Here is a 14,932-nt window from a genome sequence, read left to right on the forward strand (position 1 = left end):
AAGAAAACTGTGTGCATTGCGGAGAGCTTATAAATATTTTCCAAATTATCTTTAGTGTATATTAATATTATATTATTACTTTTGTTTCATTTTTAAAGCTGAAACACATTGATTATGCATATGGATTACAATTTTTTATGTATAACATTTCTCTAACTAAAGTAGAGTTATGTACATGTGTTCTTCAGATCGATGAAAAAGAAAGTGGAGAAAGAGAAACCAGGACAGTTATATATATATATATATATATATATATATATATATATATATATATATATATATATATATATATATATATATATATATGAAAATGTGTTGTTGAAAATGCACTTAAATTTCAAAAACTCGTAAATGTTTAAAATACATTTATTTACATATATATCAAACTAGTTTCAACAATATTTTTTGTTTATCAATGGTAAAAGTTTAAATTTAGAAAAACATCTTTAAAAGTTTCAATGTTGGCAAATTAAAATGTCTCAATGTTGACAAATTAAAATGTTTCAATGTTGATAAATTAAAATGTTTCAATGTTGATAAATTAACATGTTCAAAACAGAAGGTGTAAGTTTGAATGTTCATAGCAGTCAATAAAATTGAAATTATCAATTTGTTTGAATGTACAAAGTTCATTAATTTTAGTGGTGGTCGACAAATCATACTGAAAAAAATAAACCAGTGTGAAATGAAAATAGTAAAAAAAGGGAATTTGGGTTACAGTTTTTCTGGTCATCTTCTAATAGACGCCGAGCCTTAAGGCTTTCTACAGATTTGAAAAAGATTTTGTATAAGTGTGCTATGCGGGACCTCCGCAGTTTGAAGAAGACAGCTCACTGACTTGTAAGCAAAATGCTAAACAATTTCAAAGCGTTTTCATCCCCAAAAAGAAATCTGCGAATAAGCAAGCCTGATGAGTACTTCAACACCACAGATGCACACAGGGAAAAGGCAATAATAGATTACAACAGGGTGGTGAGCTGGCAAAATCGTTAGCACGCCAGGCAAAAATGCTTAGCAGTATTTCGTCTGCCGTTACGTTCTGAATTTAAATTCCGCCGAGGTAGACTTTCCCTTTCATCCTTTCGGAGTCGATTAGATAAGTACCAGTTGCGCACTGGGGGCGATGTAATTGACTTAATCTCTTTGTCTGTCCTTGTTTGTCCCCTCTATGTTTAACCTCCCTGTGAGAAATAAAGAAATAAATCATTGATAACAACGACATTAAAGAAGGGCGTGTAATATTTTTTCAATTATAAGCACAAGACCTGAAATTTTAGGAGAGAGATTAGAAAATTACATCGACCTCAACGCATTACTGGTACTTATTTTAGGGGCCCCAAAAGGAAGGCCAAGTTGACGTTGGCGAAATTTGAGTCTAGAATATAAAAACAGACGATATGCTGTTATGCTTTTTGTCCGGTATTATCGATTCTGCCAGCTCGTGCTTAGAAGATGATGTAAAGTTGATTTCAAATTTTGGCACAAGGCCAGCAATATAGTAAAAGGTTTAGATAGCATCTGACAGCTGTTTCTAGGACGTCCCAGCTATTGGGACATCGTGTCGAGCAAAGATTCCATATGCTGAGTATTCTGTAATCGGAAAGGGATAGGTTAAACATATGTAAAAGTGGAAGAAAGTTCCATGTAAATGATAGTTGTTGTGGTTCATTTTGTCTAGAAACGGAGAAATTCAATTAAATCCAGTTAGATATTAGATTCCTTAGGTAAATCTAAGATCAGAGAGATTGGTCAGATAGTAATCCAAGACAAGGGCATATGGGCCCCAAGGTCATGCGCTGTTTATCTTGATATGAAATCACCATGTCGTGCACATATGGTTGTGATGCATGTGCTTGGTGTACCCTAATCAGACGAGTAGTCATAGTGAGTATACTGGGCTTCGAATATTTTACCTTTGATGGCATGCACTGCTTTCTCACTAAGATAATAATAATAATAATAATAATCATCTCTTTTACTATAGGCTCAAAGGCTGAAATTTGGGGGAGGAGACTAGTCGATTACATCGACCTCAGTGTGTAACTGGTACTTATTTCATCGATCCCGAAGGGATGAAAGGCAAAATCGACCCCAGCGGAATTTGAACTCAGAACGTAATTACGGACGAAATGATGTAAAGCATTTTGCCCGGCTAAAAGAAATTAAAAAAATATTTACTCGTTATCATTTTTATGTTTACTCTTTTATTGGATTTCTTCTCTGTTTCTAGACATAATGTACCACAACAACTATTGATGAGGAAGTTTCTTCCTCTGTCGCATATGTTTAACCTATTTCTTTCCAATGACGGTATACTCAGCATATGGCATTTTCGCTCGACATGATGTTCCAATAGCTGGGATATCCCAGAAACAGCTGTCAGAAACTATCTAAACCTTTTATTATATAGTTAAAATTAAATGTCCTTGTTAAGTCTTGCAAAATGTTTGCTTTTTCATTTCTACTTTAAGTAATTACCTACCGATTCAAGGGGAAGCCACTTCTAATTGCTTTGGATAAGGGAATCATAAAAGCACACCTTTTACTGCAGTTCAAACTGGAATTTTAGTGACATACCTATTACTTTGAATCATCTAGACGAAACCTCCTCGCATCTCTATTTACTTATATATTTGTTTGTAAATTATAAATTAAGTAGTTACAAAAAATTCTCGTTGTTTCATTTAAATCATTTATCATAGAGTGAGTAAATTTACTGAAGATGTTATAAAATATGTAGCTATCAATCACGTGATGAAACAAGAAAAGAAACGGTAGCTGTTTGAGAATTACGTCATGAAAACAATGTGTTTGTCATATGATAAAAATTACGTATGCGTCAAATACGGTGAAAATTTTAAAACATTTATTGGAACTCTCACTGTTAAAAATGAAATGCAAGGAATGTAAAGAAATTTGTAAAGTAACAAATTACTATCTTGATGGAATCTAAAATGCAGAGTAAATAAACAGGCTGGTAATTAGCACAGAAAGTAATTTAAATGTTAGTAAATAATTAGGAGACATCATTTAAATAAAACATTTAAAAATACAAATAAGAAAGCGCAGTTGTTTAAGCAATTTTAATTAATGCATACTATTTTTAATGTGGTGATATGGCAGAATCGTTAACATGCCGGGCAAAATACTTAGCTGCAATTCGTCCATCTATACGTTCTGAGTTCAAATTCCACCGAGGTAAACTTTACCTTTCATCCTTTTGGTGTTGATAAAATAAGAATTAGTTGAACACTGGGATTGATCTCATCGGCTTACGCCCCTATCCTGAAACTGCGGGGCCTTGTGCCAAAATTTGAAACCAATATGAATTTTATCTTTTGGATGAGAGGTATTAAGTGTTTGATACGGTAAAATGGAACGGTAAATTTAGAAATTATAGTAGTTACTAAAAATAACATATTATTTAAAGCAGAAGTTCTCAACGTGGGTGGTACCGCACCCACAAAAACTCACTGGGCATGTCGGAAGGGGTGTTAAACTTGAGAGGAAGGTGAGGTAACGTAACTAACATACGAAATTTTACCTATAGTAGTAATCATGTTATATAAAGAATTCAGGGCGGTGTCGCAATTTCTGACTAAGCAACGAAACAAATTTGCATTAAGTCAAAGAGAGGACTTACGACTTCTTTTGACTAACATTGAACCGGATATAGAAAATTTATCTAGATCTCATCAGGTATAGTTATTAGCTTGCAATTTATGAAGTAAATTTACAATCTTTGTCTTTATTAATGTTTATTATTCCACTGTTAAAAACTTTTACAATCAATTTTTTCAGTAAGATTTATAAATTTTCGCCCATGCTAAGTTAGTTTGTGGAGGCGTGTGACTTAGTGGTTAGAGTGTTGGACTCATGATCATAAGATTGTTGTTTCGATTCCTGGAGCGAGCGATGCATTGTGTTCTTGAGCAAAATACTTCATTTCACGTTGCTCAGCTGGTAAAAATGAGTAATCCTGCGACGGACCGGCGTCTCGTCCATGGTAACCGGGAAACTGGCCTTATGAATCTATATGACTCGGGAAGGAACTTTACTATTAAGTTTAGTTGTGATACTTAGGTGAAACGCGCCACTAAGGTGGGCGCTAGGTGTAGCAATTACTTTTAAAGGAAAGCTACAAAAAAGGGAAAAAATGGTTCAGAACCACTGGTTTGGAGTATATACATGCGCGATAAACGTAAATCAAATACAAAAAACTTGTGAGAACGTTATAAATACATTGAATAGATAAACAGAAATAAATAAATATTGTAAGTTGTGCAAAGGAAATGAAATGCATAGACTCCATCAAAGCATGATCATAACTGGAACTGGATCAAGGACAAAACAATAACTGTTGAAACTGATTTATTAATTAATCAGGAAATTCTAAATTAAGTTAAAATAAGTGTGAGTATGCAGATAATAATAAAATTGGAGCGTATTGTATTTTAAAGAAACGAGTTGAAAGATTAAATAACAATAAATTTTTAATAGGAAAAAGTTTTAAAATAAAATGAAATGGAATAGTAAAATATATTAGAATAATTTAAAGTGATTAACAGAATTTATATGGAAGTAATTAGCACTAAACGATCAAGCTAAATGTTAGTTGGGTAATAACTATATGGAGCGACGTGTAAACCAGTAGAAAAAAATCAATGAAATTAAGTTAATAGATTTTTAAAAAGTAATAAACTATGTGGTGCAAAATCAGCGAATCTGTGTTCCTCGAACTTATCAGATTATCCCATAAGTTCTGTCCGATTTTACCTTTTTTAAAATTGAATGAAATTGAATAGTATTGTAGACTGTCTAATGGAATTAAAAATTATTTTTATGCATTTGTGTACATTTAAACTAATTGAATATTATTTTACAGAATAATAGAATTAAAATTTCTTTGATTAAAACCCTTTCTAGCATGGAAGTATCCAAAGAGCATTTGAGACAAATAATGCTTTATGAGTACAAAAACGAAACTCTGCAGCCGAAACGACTCAAAACATACACTCAGTTTATGGGAAAGAATGCTTGATTGAAAGAACTTGCAGAAGATGGTTTGCAAAATTCAGAAGTGGAGATTTCAGCCTTGAAGATGAAGATCGAACAGGACGTCTAGTTGAGTTTGATGATAAGCTCCTTGAGGCGTTACTTGAAGAAAATCCTGCAGTTGAAGAATTGGCAACAAAGCTTAGTTCAAACCATACAACTATTCATCGTCATCGTCTTCAACAACTTGGAAAGGTTCCTAAACTTGGAAAATGGGTGCCTCATGAATTGTCCGAAAGCAACTGCAAATTCCGAGTTGACATCTGCGCTTCTCTCCATTCTCGTGAACTCATTTCACCCTTTTTCGGTGACTTGTGACGAAAAATGGATCTTCTATCGAAATGTTAAACGTCGTAAACAGTGGCTTGGTAAAAGGGAAAAAGCTCAACCACAACCGAGACGGGAACTTCATGGTAAAAAAGGTACCATTGAGGTACATTTAAAAAACATTGAAACTGCACAAGTGCACTCTGTAAAATCCTTGGAAACCGAGGATATAACTTTAATACCTATTTACATGGGGATGAGGACATCCAATGTAAAAATAACAAAGGTCCCACCTCAAATTGACCCAATGTGGTTGATGGAGGCGGTCCTGGTAAAGAAGGTAGATGAGGTAAATATACTTCAAGCTATCGTCACCGAAAAACCATATTGGATAGGCCACACGGTCCACTTATTAATTCAAAGAGAACAGGCTGTAATTGAACAACTTCCAGAAAAAATAGAAGTTGGGGAGGAGTTGTTCCTCAACGTTTTTGTCGAGGGTCGAAAGCCCCTGGTGTTGTTTATGCGGCAAATTAGGCCACATTCGAAGGAACTGCATGGAAAATGAGGAAGACGAGAAAGAAGAAAAAGAGGAAGAAGAAGAAAAAGACGAGAAGAAAACAACAAACAAAAGAAAAATACAATCAGCAGCTCAACCGAGAGTGGCGACTGCTACAGAACAACGACCAAAAAAGACTTAAAGAAGAGAAAAAGAGGAGAAAGGCATAATAGCCGTATACAGTAAATATACTGAACTAATGAGAGACATTCAATTAATTAAGACTGCAAAAAAAATAGATAACCTTTAGGAGAAATACAACAACTATGACGTGTATGAAGTCTCAAATAAGACTCATAGAATTTTACAAAACAAACACCGTAAGTCAGTATCATCTATGAGACTGGACTTTAATAAGTCTATATTTAATGGACTACCAGCCCCGATAACGCGAGAAAAAGAAAAGGTGGAGACCCCACCTCCACCTGATAATTCTGTAATGAAACGGGATTTTAACAAACCTATTTCCCAAGACCTGCCACCTCCGACCCTGTATCATGAAAAGGTGGAGAGTCCCTCTCCACCGGACAAGCCCTGATTAACAGGTAAGACATGTCTGTTCACATTGGTTGTTTAAATGTTCGTGGCCTGTTGTCTAGCTGGAAGCAAGGACGCTTCCTAAATGACATCAGGTCAAGAAAATTGGATGTGATTGTTGCAACGGAAACCCGAGTAAAGGGACCAAGAGATCTGTCCCCCCTCCTGAACAGCTACGAGAAATACATTTCTCCGAGTCGGGCGGGAGGCGGGGGTGGGGTGTTGGTCCTACTAAAAAGCAACCGGGTAACCGAGAAAAAGTTGTTTTTTTCTGATCCAGAAGGCAGGCTGGTCGTTCTTGACCTGACATTCAGTTGTGGCAAGATAATCAGGCTAGTTGCTATTTATGCACCCAATATTATGGGCCCGCAAAGTGAATATTTTCGTGATCTGGGCAAGTTCCTGGCCACGTCGCATTCGCTAGTATTGTTAGGAGACTTTAACACAATATGTGAGGCACACACAGATTGTGTTGGCTCGAACACGAACAGAAAATGTAACCCAGGCTTACGGGATCTGCTAAGTCACTTTCAGCTAGCAGACCCATATAGGTTGGAACACCCAAACACTCCACAGTGGACGTGGTCAAATAGTGACGGGTCTACCAGAACATATCTAGATAGGATTTTAATTAGAGAAACAGATAAGTCTATAGCTAAGTGTCCACAATTTTTTCTAGTCAGCTACAGTGACCACAAGATGGTTACCTGTAAACTGACAATAGATAAGTTACATAGTCAGAGATCTGGCTACTGGAAACTCAATACGTCCCTTTTGGCAATTGAGGAATACAGAAAGCGGATAAAGATGTTAATACAGAGGGCATTGACAGGTACCATCATTAATAACAAATGGTGGTACGCCCTAAAAAGAGCCATCAAATATGAGTCTATTAGGTTTAGCATAAGTTTAACTAAGAAGGGACGTAGAATAAGAGATGGTATAGTTAAGGAACTAGAAGAAGCCTGGAGGACTGGCAATGCGGACCAAGTGAAGGTGAAAAGACTGGAGTTAAACCAGCATCTTGAAGCCCAACACATGGGAAATATTGCCAGAGCTAAGTTACGTGCGATGGGAAGTGAAGGAATCAAGGCCGCTGGATGGGCCCGAGTGGTGGAAGCTCGGCAAGGAAATAGTTCCACTATACGGTCTTTGACGAACCATAATGGCGTCTTGATAAACGAACCCGAGAAAATGTGTGAGGCCTTTCGGGAGTACTTCGCCCAGCTGTTCGGGGGTGACGGCGGTCCTGATGGTGGGAGAGCCCTCGAGGACTTTCTTGCCGTTCTGCCGTGTCTCTCGGGGTCGGATGCGGAGTCTTGCGAAGGGCCAATCACTCCTGGGGAGGTGAAGGAGGCTTTGACCGACTGCAAAGCGGGTAGGTCACCGGGACTTGATGGTCTTCCGTATGAGCTGTATAAATGTATGCCAGACTTGTTCGGGCATCTGTTGGCTGACGTTTACGCGAACTGGCAACAGAATGGGTTTATCCCCAGATCTGTGCGCCGGGGAGTAGTGACGTTGGTCAGAAAGGACCCGGACAAGGGGGATGTTATAGAGAACTTCAGGCCCATCACTCTGTTAAACGCAGAAGTGAAGATTTTGGCCAAGGTCTTAGCGAAAAGGTTGGCGCGTGTCGGGGAGGCACAGATATGTGCCATCCCAGGCAGAACCATTCAGGATACCCTCCATCTTATCCGCTATACCATAGAGAGGGTTGGTAATAAATCCGGCAAAGGTGGGGCACTGGTACATTTGGACCAATCTAAAGCTTTTGATAGGGTTGGCCATCGATACCTGGCGACTGTGCTTGCGCGGTTCGGCTTGGGCCTTGGCTTCCTCAGGTGGTTTATTGCTTTGTACCACAACATTGACTCGATAGTTCGTCAAGGATGTCCGCTCTCACCGCTTTTGTATGTGGTAGCTTTCGAGCCACTACTGCGGAGGTTGAGTGGCATTCCGAGAGAACCAGGTCTAGAGGAGCTTGTTACGGCTTACGCGGATGATATCACTATCAGCGTAACCTCAGTAGCACGCCTACGTGAAGTGGGTAAGACTATTAATGCTTACGAGGAGGTGGCAGGAGCAAAGATTAACCGGGAAAAGTCGGTCGGCTTACAACTCGGCACCTGGGTTGCCAAGTCGATGCCTTCAGACAGCGCTGTTGGGCGCTGGACGGAGGGACCGGTTAAGTTGCTGGGAGTCTGGTTTGGACCAGGCCTCCAGATAGAGAAGAACTGGACAGAGGTATTGAGCAGGGTGGCTGCAGTAGTCAAGACCTGGTCTTGGCGGTGGCTATCCCTGAAAGGGAGGGCGGAGGTGGCCAATGTGTTTATCGCATCGGTCATTACCTACCGCCTAATCGTCGTGCCTTGTCCGGATTCGTGGTTGATCAGGTTGGAGAGACAGCTCTTTCGCTTTTTGTGGAAGTGCAGGTCGCCACTTGTGAAACGCTTTGTCTGCTGTCAAAAGCCTTTAAAGGGAGGTTTAGGGATGCCTTGGTCAATGATGCGCAGGCATGCGCTGAGATTGAGGCACCTCTGGATTCTCCTGGATAGTGAACGGGTGTGGTCTCCGCTGGCCAGACAAATGTTCCCCGAGTTCAAAAGTTTTTGCGAACAGGAAACCTGGTGTTCTCGTAGACCGAGGTCGAGTGAATGGCATAAAGAGTGTCGTAAGGCCCTCTTGCTTTTCCGACGGTCGGGCAACGCCAGCGGTGGGGGTTCCACACGGATTTTATATAATGGGTTGGTAGAGTCTGAATGCGACGATGGCCTGGGGGCTACTCTAGGTCTCGGGTTTATTCAACTGGACAGCCTGTTTCACCGTACATTCGGGTTGAGAACGTTGGACAACTTCCAAAAGTCCTTAACCTGGCAATGCTACAGAGGTGCCTTGCCCGTTTGGGATAAGCTTGCAAGACACGGTAAGCGTCAGTCGCCGTCCTGTCCAAGACGCGGGGGAGACAGGGAAACCGTCCCTCACGCTATTGTTCAGTGTCCGGAGATATCTGAAATGTGGGCTTATGCTGAACACCTGTTGTCCGGCGAAGGAAGAGTACAGCTGTCGACTGAGTCAATTATAAAAATTGACTCACCGGGAGTTTTAACAAACGAAGGTAAGAATTGTTTTCTCACGGTTGTAGCAATAGCGAAAGAGGCAGTATGGAAGACGAGGATAAAAGGAATTAAGACAGGCAACTTTATCTCTGGCTACAATTTACGTTCATTTTTTACTTTTCTTTTGAAAAGGAAAGTGTGGCTGGAGAGAAGATGTCTGTCGGAGTGTACGTTCCAAAAGAGATGGAAGAATGTTGAACGAGTGTTGCACGAGTCCTTTCAGAAAAGAAAGGAAAAAAAAAGGTGCCAGCGAGAGATCGGGGCTTGTGGGGTCGCTTCATTTGTGTTGTCTAACGTTCTGTTGATATCATTCGATTTTTCTATTTTATATAATTTTTAAAGTCATGTTTTATGTAAACCATTCGCGTTACTGATCCCAATCAGTTGTTTTGTACCATTCTATGTTTGGCCCCCTGTGGGCAATAAAGAAATGGGTATTTCGTCTATCTTTACGTTCCAAGTTCAAATTCCGCCGAGGTCGACTTCGCCTTTCATCCTTTCGGGGTCGATAAATTAAGTAACTGTTGCGTACTGAGGTCGATCTAATATTGATGGGTTATTTAACAGAGTGACCATCTTCTATGGACATGTTGTAATGAAAGTGAATGAGATGCCTCCCTCGTAGATGTCTTAAAGTGCACCGGACACCAATCAGAATTTTCCATGTCACTGAACTATTGATAGATAGTCGCTGACAAGCCGACCGTGCAACAGGTTTGTACTGGATTAAACTCATCCACTGGTGCACATAGGGCGACCTTAAATACACACACACACAGCTTCTTAAAATATCGTCCTACTTATATGAACAAAGTAAACGACGAGCGTAATATGTTAAAATTTAGAAATTTATGAAGAAAATAAATAACTTTTAAGATTTATGATCTGCAGTTACTACCAATGTCAGTTGCCTTAAAAAATTCGATAATGCAAACATGATACACAAGAGACATCGTACACACCCAATCTACCTCCATCAACTAATGTTCTGTCAATAATATTGCCCAGATGCTTGAGAAAGTGATAAAATATTCAAAACTTGCTCCTGGATATCAATCATATGCATGAGAAATTCCATCATTGCTCTGTTCTAGGTGACGGATTGTCAATTGCAGAATTAAAAACATTTACATGGAAAACAATTTCTTGCTTAGACAACCTATAATTGAGAATGTATTGCGTATTCTTTGGGGAGATTCAAAGATTCAAGGAGTCAACTATTGTATAGCTCTGAAAGTGAAGATATTTTAAGGGTTTTAAACTCTGGCTAACTTCGAACGAGAAATTTGATATATTCATGTGAGAAATTAAATTCCCATAAAAGAAAAAAACAAAAGATATTCGTTTTTTTCTTATGCATTTCTATTTTTGGAATGAGGTCAAAAATAATATCGAGAAATGTTGTTCGGATGTTAAAACCAATTGAATCGACCTTCCCCTCCTGAGTATAAGTTAAAGCTATTCTTATCAGGTCCAAAGGGAAGGAAATTATCGTCAACGTTGTTGCACAGTAATAACTCAGTAATTAACTAAATATCACAAAGCATTCAATTCTTGCTTCTACGAGTCTATTTCTCCCTTGTTTCTATTTATTTTGATAACTGTAATGTATTTGTGTGGTAAGTAGCTTGCTTACCAACCACATGGTTCCGGGTTCAATCCCACTGCGTGGCACCTTGGGTAAGTGTCTTCTACTATAGCTTCGGGCCGACCAAAGCATTGTGAGTGGATTTGGTAGACGGAAACTGAAAGAATCCCGTTGTATATATGCATATATATGTATGTATGTATGTGTGTGTGTGTCTGTGTTTGTCCCCCTAGCGTTGCTTGACAACCGATGCTGGTGTGTTTATGTCCCGTCACTTAGCGGTTCGGCAAAAAGAGACCGATAGAATAAGTACTAGGCTTACAAAGAATAAGTCCCGGGGTCGATTTGCTCGACTAAAGTTGGTGCTCCAGCATGGCCGCAGTCAAATGAATGAAACAAGTAAAAGAGTGTATATATATATATATATATATATATATATATATATATATATATATATATATATATATATATATATATATATATATATATATATATATATATATATATATATATATATATATATATATATATATATATATATATATATATATATATATATATATATATATATATATATATATATATATATATATATATATATATATATATATATATATATATATATATATATATATATATATATATATATATATATATATATATATATATATATATATATATATATATAGCTGGTGGAATCGTTAGCATACCAGGCAAAATGCTTAGCAGCATTTCGTTCGTCCTTATGTTGAGTTCAAATTCCGTCGAAGTCGATTTTCCCTTTCGGGGTAGATAAAACAAGTATCAGTTGAGCACTGGAATCGATTACATCAACTTATCCCCTTCCGAGAACTTGCTGGCCATATGCCAAAAATTTTAAACACACACACACACACACACATATATATATATGTATATGTGTGTGTGTGCGCGCGCGTGCGTGTGGAAAGCGAAGCTGAGCTTGTTAAGTTTGAAATTAGACTGTAAATTCACGTTACCAAATACCACAACATCCACTATTTCTGGTATTTTTACCGCCCCAAGAAATATGTGGCGTATTGAGCTTTTTTTATATTTATAAAAAGAAAAAGACCCACGTGATTAATACGCAGTTTAATCTCCTCAGTCAGGGAAAGGAAATTACTTTGAAAGTGACAGTAAAATCCCATAAGTCCATTATATTTATATAACACGAAAATAATGCATAGAACATGCATATTTTGTACAATATAACATGATAATGATCTATCTTAATGTATATTAATGCAAGAAAAGTTAAGTAGAATTTTTTACTTTTTTTGTGGGGCGGGGGGAGAGAACCATTTCCATCAGTTTTTTTTTTCTGTGTAACTCTCTAGTCATGCAGCATTATTGCATCGATCACATACAACCATATCGGCTGTCATGCGCCCAGATGCACGTCACGGAATTGCGTCTTCTGTGGTGGTAATTGGTGGGTATAGTTATGTTAGAGCGGGTTACCTCAGCCGCTATTTGACTAATCCTTAAGTTTTGGCGCGAAGAGTCAGTACAACTAGATGCCTGTGGACGCCGCATGATCAAGTTCTGTTAATGAAATTACATTTAATCGGGTCTTTTAACGAAAGTATCCGCATATTAAATAATGATATTACTATCTAAAGTTATGTATGATATTTGACAAACGCAATATGGTAACTATGGAACGAATTGGAAGACAAAATCCGTTATACACTCAGCATTTGTGTCGTAAGACAATAAGCCGACAAAGAAACAAAAAATCGAAAACACAATCTGTTATATGCCCAATGTTACTTCTTAACGTAATGGACTGATAAAATATTGAACAAATCGAAGACATACTTATTATCGACAATATTTATTTATTAGACAATTGACCGAGTACCTTTGGAATGAAATCAAATACATGATCAGTTATAAGACAATATGAATATTATTCATAACACATGGGATGGAATCGAAATCTTGATCTATAATAGACACATTATTACTATTATTTATATTTTTCGCCTTACATTCCTGGCAACATGGTTACATTCTGCGCTTTAAGAAGAAACAACTAATAAATAAGCAGCTTAGAAAGTTATTAAAATTCTATCCGACCAACTCTAATATTCCCTCCGAAATATATGATGTTGGTTGCGTGTATACGTAGAGTGAGCGATCTGTTGCCCAATCGTGTATAAAGAAGGAATATTTGGATAAATGTACTTCTTAAAATGACTAGAATTAAATACCTGAGAGATCTGCGAAATAACTACAGCTGGTTTTGCGGTTAGTTTAGCATGCAAGAAAATAAGAAATATTATAATCAAATTTGACATCGATACTTAACTATGTAAAATTAAATTTAGTCTTTTTCTCCATAATTAATTAAAAAATAATATAACTTCCTCTTAGTTAAATTTTCCCACCAAATTTCTTTTCTATTTGTCTTAGCCGAAATGTTTTATCTTTCTGCAATGTAATTGGCCGATAAGTACATATTATAACTCAGTTGCACATATTACTATTATCTGTTTTTTAGAACCCACAACTCCGTGGGACGGAGAGCTACTACACTTAATTCACTAAGAGAGTGAGCTCAAGTCCAACCGTTTCCACTTTTCTCTGATTTGAAAGAAAGGATGAAGTACAGGGTTTTAAGGTTTAAGGTGTTACCAACTCGGTCGTATTGTTACTAGCGTGTCACTAGCGTAGCTACAGTGTGTGCTGCTCGGGGCGGCCCCTTCAGTTTGCCCCCCCCCCCACCTAAAATACATATAGCCTACATCAGAGTCCAAAGTGGTGCTGCCTGAAGCGGACCGTCCCCTTCGCCCCATCTCTAGCCACGCTAGTGCGTACTGTAGCAGAAGAATATTAAAGAGAGACTGTCTAAGATTTTTAAGCATAATTATGTACAAAGCGTTTATTCTATAGGTTCTTTTAACAAACTTTCAAAAGTTTTGATAACATTATCCCAATGAGAAAGCTTTCTCGACTACATTCACTTCCTGACTTCAAAATAAAAATAGTTTCCAAGGCAAAAGTGGCGAGTATGTTACAAACAATCTAGTATGCTAAGACGGCGCTTTAGAACTTTCTGTACAGTCTTTATGATATCGCCAGTGACAAAGTCCCAGAAAAAAATGCAATTTCACATATTGTGAATTACCGCCACGCTTACCATCTGCAAATATTGAGCTGCAAAGGTGACACCAAGTCAAGAATCTCAGATATAAGTGTGATATACCATCTCTTTGCTCTCGCCTAGACTTCAAGACCAGAAAAACATTTCCAAATGTCCTTTAATCGATGAAAGACATTTCCTGCAATGCATCATCTCTTTTATTGAAACAAAAATAACGATCGGTGACTTCCTTTCTCACCCCTTCATGCATAAATTCGTCAAATAAGGAGGTGCTCGCTTTTGCCTATTGTTTCACGTCATTTCATTTATCCGCTGTCGACCGATGTCTCGTATTTGTTTCTAGATTGCAAAGCTACAGAAGTTAGTTGTCTTCGATGGGGTGGGTGCGTGGTAGTGCTGCTTTTATTTTTGTCAATTAAGTTTCGTTTGTGCCACATTAAAAACAAAATAACATATATCATCAAATTGAATATGTACAACTGTTTTGTTGTCATCTACTTATCTTTCATTCTAAAGCTGTTTTTGAGTTTTGAAAAATTTCGTTGTATGGTGTATTCACTTCCAGCACTATTGGGGTCAACAACTCCCACTACCCAAGAAGTAGCCATAGTAAATCACCAATAAGCAATGTAGAAAAAGTATTTATAGAAATACCTTCAACTCTGAGCAATGGATGG

The sequence above is a fragment of the Octopus bimaculoides genome, chromosome 10, assembly GCF_046866305.1.
Source record: "Octopus bimaculoides isolate indiv1 chromosome 10, ASM4686630v1, whole genome shotgun sequence".
Classification (NCBI taxonomy): Eukaryota; Metazoa; Mollusca; class Cephalopoda; order Octopoda; family Octopodidae; genus Octopus; species Octopus bimaculoides.